Source organism: Solenopsis invicta, chromosome 1, assembly GCF_016802725.1.
Source record: "Solenopsis invicta isolate M01_SB chromosome 1, UNIL_Sinv_3.0, whole genome shotgun sequence".
Lineage (NCBI taxonomy): Eukaryota > Metazoa > Arthropoda > Insecta > Hymenoptera > Formicidae > Solenopsis > Solenopsis invicta.
In genome coordinates, this window is record NC_052664.1 from 28,435,018 (window position 1) to 28,446,734 (window position 11,717).

Here is an 11,717-nt window from a genome sequence, read left to right on the forward strand (position 1 = left end):
TCTAAGAGCTTTAAAATCTTGAAGATAGAATGAAGCATCGAAATACCTCAGTTAAAATCTGCAGGAAAGCTCGCGCTTATTGTTTGCGGAAAAGTCAAATACATCGATACACACAAACGTATTTTTCGTGGAAACGTAAGTTCAATAATTATGATGCTTTTTCATTATTTATCGATTACTAAGAAAAAGCAGCCAAGCGATGACTATTTTATTGAAAACAGAAACCAGACGACTTGCGTAATTATTTTAAAAGAGCGGAAACAATTTGTAAGATTACTGTAAATAGTTTATAATGATTATTAATATTGCTACGCGCGCGCGAGCAATTCGAAATATTTACATTAATTTTAGTTTACTAGCTAATGCTAACGTAACACAATGTAAGCAACGAATATAGATCGAAATTAAACTAAAAAATATAACAATATTGTTATATTTGTTAACATAACAAGCAATAAAGCTACTATTTCATTTATATTTATTAATTATTTATATTTATATTTATTATTTACATTTATTTCGTATTTAACATTGCGTACGAGCTTAATGTATATTTACACATGTATGTGTAATTTTGGCGTATTGTATCTGCTTCACTTTTTACTTATAACTTCAGTTATCGATAAAGAAATAAAATTACAAATATTTTACAATAATCATGCATCCTTGCATCTTTCCGTTCTAAAAAAATATCTCTAACGTCCATCGATATTTCATTACATTTAAAATAATATATGTCTTCCCGCGCGCGTCGATGATGCATGCAAAATAATAAATGAAAAAAAATCAATAGAAAAAGTCGTTCGATTCGATCATTAAGTGCCACAAATTTCTATTAATATTTATCGCGACAATTAGCCAGATCTTTCCATAATTAAAAATAGGCTGCGATGAAAGAGCCATCAACGATATATACTCTTACTCTTTTTTTCCCCCTCGAAATACGTCGCGACAACGGCGTAATTAACTTGTCAGTTACTTCCGCGACAATGACAGCTCACACCCGGCCGAGTGGTCAGCCGGCCGGCCGGCGATCGACCAAACCCGAATTCCAACGATAAAATATCGCACGGTAAAAGTACTCTCCATCGATGTGCGCGACGCCTCTCTCGCTATATCATTAATTTATAGGTGGAGTTTCCGCGAAAACGTGGCTGCACCGTGTAAACTGAGTGATTCAGTGGTGCGAGCGTGGCGCAGCGCGACGCGGCGCCATAGTGATAATATCCTAATCGGCGCGCGTGCTCGTTTCACGCTAAAGTTACATCGAGCCGTGATAAAACGCTCCGTTTCGGCGTTTGCGAAACGTACAACGAACCAGACTGCACTCTCCGCGCGCACTTGGCTTAATTTCGCGGAGCGCGAGTGCGAGCGGGTTTTAATTTAATTTTTAACCGCGTTTGATTGACGCGATGGAAACCAGGCGTGAAGGATTAGAGATCCTTTATGTTGTCACGTTCAATGTAATATAATTGCATCAATTGTAAATTTAAGTGCTTGAACATTCAACGGTTTATTTGGAAAATACATTCATTTCGTGATAAATTATACTATGAAAGATAATTTTAATATTCTCCGTTATTATAGACTTTGCACGATGATTCAATCAGCAAATAATGATATTTTGTTTAGTTGAATAACGTAAATAAATTTTACATGCTTTCAAAATTCTCGCACCTAGCTACGCACGCACGCACTGTATATGTAAATTATACATATATAATTGTATCATATTATACAATTATTCTTGTTTAGTGATGCTTATCGCTTACTGTTAATTAATAGACGTTTATTAATTACTAAAATTGTTTTCAGAGTATTATACACTGTAATATCATAATGATAACATTTATGGACAACCTGCGCTTTCAAAATATGAATCAAAATGCCAAAATTTAGTAAATTTTCTCTAAATCATGAAAAAATTTTGGAACGAAATAAATTCATCAATCAAATTATAAATAACTTTTAAAGGTGCATATGCAAGAAAATCGAGATGTGCAAACGCGCTGCAAAATTGCATCATTCTAAATTGATCATTTTCCCACTTTCAATGAAACGCAATAATTAACTATCTAATGTGAGTCTAATGACTGACGAGAGTCCAGCTGAGTTCAGTTCATTTGAACTACTAACTGATTAATTAAATCAATTAACTCGAACTAATGAAAATAGAAAGAGCAATATCTAGCGCGAGCAATGAATCAATTATTGGCAATTAATGGCGACACGTTCGCGATAACATCTAGCAAAACCACACCGTACGGATAATGCGCCGAATAAAGTGTCGCAGCGTCAAAATGTCCCTCGCTACATCGAGCTCGGGATGCTAATTTATGGTGAAAGCATCTCGTTCTATACGTTTCATCGATAATAGGCATGCGAAAGGAAGAACGTTGACACTGAGTAACCTTGAAACTGCGATACTTTATCGTAACGATATATGCCAATGCATAATAAATGCAACTGCACGATAAAACATTTCTCCGAAAATCTTTATTGCCCAAATTTTATATTCGTGATAAGAAGAGAAAACTACAATAATGATGTGCAAGGTTGAAGAAAAAGTAAAACCTTTTAAGATCGCAAATGCAATCACGGCAATATTGATGAAGTTGCTAAAGTCAGAATTCAATTTTCTGCATTGCGTGAAAAAATATCAATTAGCCACAGTTATATCGACTGAACACACACAAGCGCAGCTTGTGATGTATTTTTGCATTTACCCAAGTATAGGGGGAGGTGTTGCGTAATATTATAAATTTTTGTGATATTGCATTACGTAAGTTAATTCTGCAAACCATACTATTGTCTTTTTTTATTTTATAAAACTACATAAAATAAAACGTAATTCAAGCATGCCGAGAATCTAAATATTAAAAATGTACAAGAGACAGAAAAAAAAACTTTGCAGAAAAATGAGCTTTGGTTTTGTATAATCGAATTATATTTCTTGTAGAAAGAGGGATTTTTCTTCTGGGATGTACTTTTCTTCTTACCTTAAGATATGCTTTTCCTCCCTTACTTTTGTAGATATGCTATTTCAAAACTTGAGATGGAATGGTTCCCGTGTAGCATCGATAATATTTCAGAATATTAAGAAACTGCGATAACGAGGAAACGTTCTTCACAATTTCTAAAATTTTATTGTAAACTGATGCGAACGCTCTGTAAATGTAAAACAAATTCTATATATTTTTATTAATTACGTGAGAAAAACACAAATTTAATGATAAACTTTGTTAAAGAGGTGACGATATATTATGCGGCGCTTGATACTAGACGTTGACCTCAATTGTCTACCCTTGTGTCTCGGCTATTCCAGGGCAACTGACCGGCCGAAAACTTTCCCCGTAAACACGTAGTTCGCGCATTCTAGTAAATTCAAGATAGTCGCGCGATAACGTCGCATCCACGCCAGCCAGCGAATAAAGTTGACAAGCGCGAAATGAATATCGCAAAAGATGAATCAATATAAAAATAAAGATAAAATGTATGCGCGTGAAATGATGTGAAATAATCGTTTGCTTTTGCAAGAAGTTGAATATTTTCATTCTGTGCGAATATCAATAGCAGCAGCGCGATACGAATCAAGTAAGAGGGAACGAAACGCATACATCAACGCTAGTAGATGCCAGTTGGCAAAGCATGCACCAGAGTGTACGTATAAATTTCTGTAGGACTTCCCGCGGGATGAGTGATCGATGAAGCGCTTTCCACTCCGCAACTCCGGATATATCGCGAATAATCGAGCTAGGATATAAACCGCCACCTTCCCGCATTTTTCACATTTTACAGAAAGCGTACGTGTAACGCGCGCTCGCTATGGTGTCTCGCGGGTACAAGACGGACACACACGCCCGTATAACACGTACTGTCTACGTGAAATCAGATTTCAACGGTAGCTGTACAAGTTGCCCAGCTGCTGAAATTGCACGAACGAGACGAAAAGTGGACACTCTCCACTTTTGCGAAAACCGGAACGTGATTTTGGTTTTCACTAACTTTCCACTTAGCGACAGTAAACACATGGTAACAACGCGTGACGGTACTTGCAAAATGCTCGAGAAGGACGCTTGTTAAATAATCTCTCTCCGCTCGCAACATTTCGAATAAAGCGTTTACAGTGGTTTATTTACAATTTCCGAGTCAAATTTTGGTGGAACACGAGCGCGTAAACATGGTATTGTAACAAAATTTTAGCAAAATTGCAACGTATTAAAGAGAACTTTCGTTTGAATAAATTACTCGTTAAGATTAAATAACAAATTTACCAGATGGGTCAATTCGCGCGTTGAAGCGAGTCAATTTTCGAGTCAATTTTCTCCTTACGGTCACGTAAGATGGATGTACCATCATTATGATGTCTAGCAGTAAAGAGGGGCTTTATAAGGTACGACGCCTTTAAATTTACAAAGCTATTCAATGTATTCAAATTAGGCTTCAAATAAATCATCAAAAATGAACGAAATAAATGCTGTTTTTTAAAACACGTTTAAACATAGGACTGTTTAAACATAGGAAAAAAAATTCATTTATACAAATATATATTATATGAATAAATTAATTTGTCGATAATCATCTATAAAGCACGTTACTCGAAACTTTAAAAGGCAGACTTAAAGCTCGCTTAAACTTTTCTGTGATAAATCTTTATCATTAATCTTCATTATCTAATAAATTAATTTCGATAATATTAAACTAGATTCTTAATTTACATGTATATTGAATAATGCCTGGAGCAAAAGTCTATGCGAAGAGAATACGTTTTTACGTAGAAGCATTTTATAATGCACCATCTATGAATAAACGGAAGACGCTTTGCCCGCAGGAAACTTGGGCAACTGAGAAACGAAATATAAATCTACACGAAACGCGCCCGTTCCCACTTTCTTTTCTCGCGCGATATAACATACATACGGCATAGCGGCTTCTCCCATAACGAGAAAGTAATGCATCGGGGAAACAAGGGATAAATGCTGCGGGATTATTACCCCGTATATTTTTTTTTCAAGCGAACGGTTAACTTCGCTTACACGCTATTCGAACACGGTATATATTGAATCGTCGGCCTTGTCTTCTAATTGAATCCTCGCGAGTAAGCGAGCGGGAGAATAAGACATGACCGAGAAGACTCTATGACATGTAAACGGATCCTTGTACACGTAAACGAAGATTTGCAATTTTCTGAACATCTTGACACGCGATATTTCTTTTTATTGCGTGCGCAAACGTCTCTCGGGAGACGAGCAATTTTCAGTTATCCAATTTTCAGAGAAGCATCGAGATAACTTTATTACAATGTACTTTAGAAATTATGTATACATATTACAAGCGCAAAAAGATTCCCTATACTTGTTGGTGCTTGTTGAATACAAGCAACAGTGTCAAGAAAAAAAAAATAGAATAAGCGACAGAAGAAATTGTAATTTTTTCCAACAGATTGCATTTCGTGAGAGAAAGAAATATAATTCTCAAAAGAAGAATTCTCTAAAAGTTTGCGAATAAATACGCTGGTCAATTTATCATACAATAATGATAAAGACCGAAACATTTTGGAGATGACACAAAAACAGCAACGCAGTGCTTGCGATACAAGATATTTTTAAGTAAGTTCAAATACAATCGCGGAGTATTTCATCGAACGCGAGCGTCGTAAAGAGAAAGGAGCTATCTATTCGCGAAAATTGCTGCTGTATTTTCTCCCCCAAGATATCGTCACGTATTTTTTGAAAGATCTCGCGCGAGCTTTGTGAGATGCTTGCCACGCCGTGCTCGCGGCAATAAATTTCATTTGCAGGTCAAGCAACTGTGCAACATTATAATCAAAATTCCGTGAAACGTGCTGGAAATGTTCCATTGGGACATGTAGGGCAGAACAAAACTTCTGGAATGTTTCTGGAAGGTTGTAGAAAACGAAGAACGCAACGACATGAGTAAATGGAGAAATAATACGTTTTCTCTCGACAGACTTCGCGACGCGACATCTCGTTTTGGCGAGAGACAGCTGTGCTGCTTTCGGCTAATTTAAAACAGTGCCTCTTTTAACTAGAAAAATGTGCAGGTCGAAAGTAGACGACACATCATTACGTGGAAGAAAACTTATTTCGGGAGAGAATGTCATCTCTCTTGTACCATTGTAAACGCGCGCCCTTTTTAGAAACCGAGAGACTCACCTTTGAGGTTGCGTAATGAACACTACCTCCAAAACAATTTAATAAATCATTATTTCAAATACTACGTATTCGACAGAGAATAATAAAAATTCAATATATTTATCACATTTATCGCACTCTATGCAATAAAAGCCATATGAATACAATTAAATCAAGATGGTTTATACGTTGGAACGTATTGTTTTTAACCAATTGTTTTTGTCAAATAAATCTCTTTTATCAAGGAAAAACACATTTCAATATAATCGCAAACATCGACGCTTTTTGAAAGCTCCTTTTGCGTTATGTACGAACACGTGCAATTAAAACATCTACATCTGACTGATAAAAGTATTAGGAAGTACGTCGTAGTCGATTAAGTGCTGTCGAGTGTTACACGAATCGTCTTTTTATCGGATGTTCCTCTCGATTCACAGCAGTGCCGATAAAATGCGCTGTTCCCTCCTTCCAAACATTATGATACATTCGCAAAATATGCAGATACGTCTGAAGCCATCTACATGAGCATGCTCATCTCTAGATTCATGTCGCGCGTATTTCCGGTCGAAAAACGATCGCGTCTTTCGTAAATCGTACTTCCATTATCTTCTCGCGCTTTTGAAGTACGAATGCTCTCGTTGCGACCGGCGACCGACGACCGTGTCGAGATACAGTAGTATCAACGAAATTAAACCCACCGATGAAAAGCCTCTGTTGCAAACTCAATATCGAACGCACATTGACCACGATGATAAAGTCGATAAATTGATGATAACTATTAACTGATATAAATCTCGTTATTTCTCTTTAGCCATTACATCGACGTGGCCTACCCGATTAAAGCGCATACATAATAAATTAATCAATGACGTTTTCGGTTTAATTCAAAGATACGACGGATCTACGCAAAATTATTGATCTGTTCCAGCAGAATCGTGTCGAACGTTAAAATATTTGAGTGTTCTTCAAAATAAATTATTAGTCATAAATATATTTGTAAAACACACAACTATTTCTCTTGCTTATTAATGCCGTTTTTTGTGTAACAAGCAGAATTAAGGCATAAATGTTTTAAAAAGCCCATTAAGAGTCAAAGGGAAAATACTGGTTTATGTCAAAAGTAAAACCTTATCTAAGAGTACTCGGCATATTGACGTTAGAAGATTGTCGAATTTTTCGTGACCGCGTATTCATAGAAGCGACGTAACGACATCGATACATTCGCGAGCGTATAACCGGGCAGCCACATCCGATTTCCACGTTTCTATTTCGCTATCGCTTTTTGTGTGCGGCCGGCCATTGTAATCCGTCCGATCGCCTGTGTATGGCAGCGTGCTGCGCTGAGGCTTATTGACGTCGACTTCCGATACAGGCTGTCGAGTTGCTGCTGTTGTGAGCCCAACGGCTATTCCGTGCGAGGGAGAACCTCGCGTCAAGCCCCAATTACGGATAATCAATTTCGCCGACGACGTCTTCGAGCGCGAACAGCTTTAATTAAAGGCGCGGATGCTCCTTTCCGTCACGGGATACACCCAGTGGCCCCGCCTCGTTGAAACAACAGTGTAAATCTTTCCGAAGGCGTATGACACGCGACGATTTTAAATAAAGCGTGTCTCGCACGAAAGTTCACACGCACCTGAAATGTACGATCGATAAACCAAACGCAATTGTCTTTATTTCTCTTTCCTCGTTCCTTTTTTCTCTTTTCTCCCATCACCCATCCCTCCTCTCCTCCCCCCCTACCTCTTTTTATATACATATATGTATTTTTATTTATTTATTCATTTGTATTAATTATTTATTTATACATACGTGTACAAAAAAAAATGTTTAATTTTTAAGTATATTTGATTACAATGTATATTTGATTTCTGCCCATTTTTTAAATATTTTAAATATTTAAAAATGTTTTAATTTCAAACAGTGTTTAGATTTAAAAAACTAAAACATTTACAGCTGTTAGAGATTTTAGTTTTAAATCTAAATGCCCTTTTAGTATTTTAAATCTAAATACCGTTTAAAACTAAAACATTTTTAAGTATTTAAAAAAACAGTGGCAGAAATAAAACATTTTAAAATTAAATACTTTTTCTTTGAGTGTATATATAGTATGTGCACATATGTATTAATTCACAGCAAATACATTCTATTAACGCATGTGTATTTTGTATTTAACCTATATTTCTCGTTGTCATTCTTGTGCATATCATTATTTCGCAAAACGCATAATTCCCGCCTAATAATCGCTTTGTTCGATGAGTTAATTACGCGCCATTAGACGTGTTTTTTTATCCTAGCAATTTGAATCCTTATTGCTGTTCTCGATAGCATTTAGCGTAATCACCCCGAAGTAAAGCGAATCGACCGATTGAACAAGGCAAATTTCACTCACAATCGGTGTAAGCATATTCTGGAAGTCTAAATCAATAATTATAACTCGACTCATTTCAACAAAATAGGTACGAATGTTTTATAAATATTTCATACTCCGTTTTATGAATTAATTGTTCTCTGTTACGCTTGCAATGTCGTTCTAATCTGAATTTTCTTCATCGAAAAATAATTATTAGAAAATAATTAATATATAATTAATAAAAACATAAAAATCTATTAGTTTTAATGAAGCGCTAACTAGTCTCTAATTTGAAAATATCTCATTTGAAAATCATTAATATTGAGAACGTCGACCGTTTGATGTAGCAAAGGGTATAAAACAGCTGTTAATTTTGCACGATATCCGAGCGGTTTCTCAATATTTTCTTCAAAACTCCGATGCATTCTACATACATCTCATCAAAATTCAGACTTCTATTACGTTGACGTTTACAGCGATAATCCAGGATATGTTTCGCGATGCGCGAAATAATTCGAACAACTTGAGGAAAATATTGAAGCAAACAACTGCAGAGTGAATCTGCAAGCACATGTTTCTTCGCGCAACTTTCCTTCTTACGTCTCCGACTTCGCAGCAATCTCATACATTATTTTCATAAAGAACTACCTCCGGATTATCCGTTTTCGTTATCCACATTCTTCGAAGCAATATGTCGATACCGAAATGATTTATTTATAGACAAAAACTTTTTACACGTATATATTCTTCCATCACAGAGAAGAAACTCCATAAGTCGATACTGCTCACGAGTATCCTAGCGAGTAGTTAATTGAACGCGTCAATGCTTGCAGAGGTGGTTCCATGCTCACGTAAACAAGAGCTTTCTCACCCTCGCCCGAGATACGCGGGCTCAACGCCCGAAATTGTGTTTAAGCATTGTGTGCAACAGTATCGCTATTATAGTGATGACAATCGTTACAATATTTTCACTAATACCGACTAATTTATTTGCAAAGATAACATTGCCAACGTTCTTCTAATTAATTATACTAATATGTAACATAAAAAATTGTAATCAAAATTAAAAGTTTGCGATAGATTTTCTAAATTGTACTTACAGTTCGTTAAACTTCCTCTAAAGATTAAATGTTGCAATTATTTTTTGTACAAAGTTAATTTTTTATTATAACGAGTTATAACGAAAAAATTATAATGTATAACAAGTAAAAATGTTTTATTCAATTTCAGTAGAATTTTTAACAAGTTAAAATAGCATTAAAATATCTTTGTGAAAACGTAAATTTGTAAGCGCTAAAATTGTAATTAACTAAATTTTATGCTAAAAATATATCTATACCTCTAATCCCACTTATGAGAGGATTAAACAATAATTAAAATAATATCGAGCAAAAAATCTTATCAATGTTAATGATTTATGTATAGATGAAATTTAAAACTTTTCTTTTACACATAGCACACTTGATAAATGTTTATTGGTAAATGTTGAAAAATATCAAAATCTTCTACAAATGACATAGCTATTAGTTTTAATCAAGCCTCTATTACGTGGCAGATAACAATACTGACGAGTACCAATCATTAATAATAACTGACTAGCGATGGCGAACAATACCTCTTCTTCATCGAAAAAAGTGACACAGATTGACGGTATCAGTCGTGCTTTCTCAAACTTTCAAGAATTTCTTCTTTCAAATTTCAACAACTTATACCTTATCCATTTTTTCAACTGTCAACTTATCAAGTGTCTTTCAGAAATATTTCATTCTGTCAATCAGAATATCATCAAACCCTCTTCAGAACAGATTTAAATATCAATTATGCTTAAAGTTTGCGAACAAAATGTTACGAACGTTTTCATTCCAGAGATAAGCTAGTAATCTTTAGATAGATAGAAACTTTTTAAGAATTACTCTCCTTTTTATCGCGTTAAGTTCTTGAGAAATGGGTCTGATTAGTAAGACCCATTTACGCTCGTCTTCACAACGAGTTTTCGTGGACCTCTTCGTGGAACTTACCAGTCCACGAAGTTTTGTACGCAAGCGGTCCGATCGATTCTCGCTTTAAGGGACGATTCACGTGCTCGTCGTACCGACGAAGGGCGCGAATCCACGACGTTTATACAGGGTAATCCAAAATAGGTCGATCGCGTGGGCAATCCCTGACAATTGCGAATCGACGACGAGACTGACCTGACGGTCGAAACTCGATTCACTAACACTGTGGCGCTTATTTTGCCGTCACTTCACAAAACCCGATGATCTTATATCTCACTTCACAAGGCTCCTCGCGTCATCATCTAGCAGATCCACCCACTCCGCCGACACGTGAAACTCGCTTCAATGAACTCCAATGTGTAACTCCGATGACGTACACTTAGATTCGTGCACACCCAGAATCGTATCAGATACCGAGCGATTTAGCATTCACGTTAATTCTGCGTCTAATTATTCTTCGCTCGAATAGATTTGCGACGATGATTCAGTAATTTCCGGACGTTCTCTCTCGTTGACGCAAATCGTCCAAAGAACCACGTGACGTTCTTTACAGTAACGATTTTCTTCGTTGACATACGAGATCAGTCATACGCGAAATTTGTCCATCCACTGTTCCTTGAGCGTGAACTTTTCCACCGTCCAAAAGTGACGCGCTTTGATCAAGTTTCCCTTGGCGTAGATGCCTGTTTCGTCGATATCCAACCTCGAGCATAACCACAACCCCGTGACAAACTCTAACCGCAAGGTCTTTCGCCCGTTTTCGTATTTCCACGGACAGGTCTTCGCGTAAATCCTGACAGACACATGCGACACGGCCACTATCCAACGTCAAGAATCCAGGTGTGCTGCGTCGCGATAGGATCGCCACGTTCGACGGTAGCCACGTGGTGCACGACGGTGGAAACGTGATGCTGATCGCGAACGTCGATCGCCGCGAGCTAAACACGGAATCGTCTTGACGCGGCACAAATGCAGTCCGCAGGGGCCCGGCTTCCCCGCGCGCGCGGCCACAGAATTCCAAGTACGCGCATCCGGCCGGATGACCGGTTCAATCGGTTCGACCCGCAGGTTCGACGGCGAAATCCCCGGCGGACTCCCGGCGCTCGCACCAGAACGAACGACGCCCTGTTGTCGTCGCGGCACGGGGTGAACGCACGGCTTTGCGGACGACGATCCGCGCCCTCCACCGCCCAGAAACTACCTTCCGCCACT

The 11,717-nt window shown here is 37.2% G+C and overlaps 1 protein-coding gene across 2 annotated transcripts in view; it reads right to left on the reverse strand.

Moving 5' to 3' along the window:
- Positions 1-11,717, reverse strand: part of LOC105203624 — a 336,761-nt gene extending 325,044 nt beyond the window's left edge. The window contains exon 1 of one of the 2 annotated variants that reach the window (XM_039456623.1): positions 10,701-11,717. The gene's annotated coding sequence lies outside the window, so the exon portion shown is untranslated. Of the gene's footprint in view, positions 1-10,526 lie in introns of both variants that reach the window. The other variant, XM_026134163.2, reaches the window with a different exon arrangement.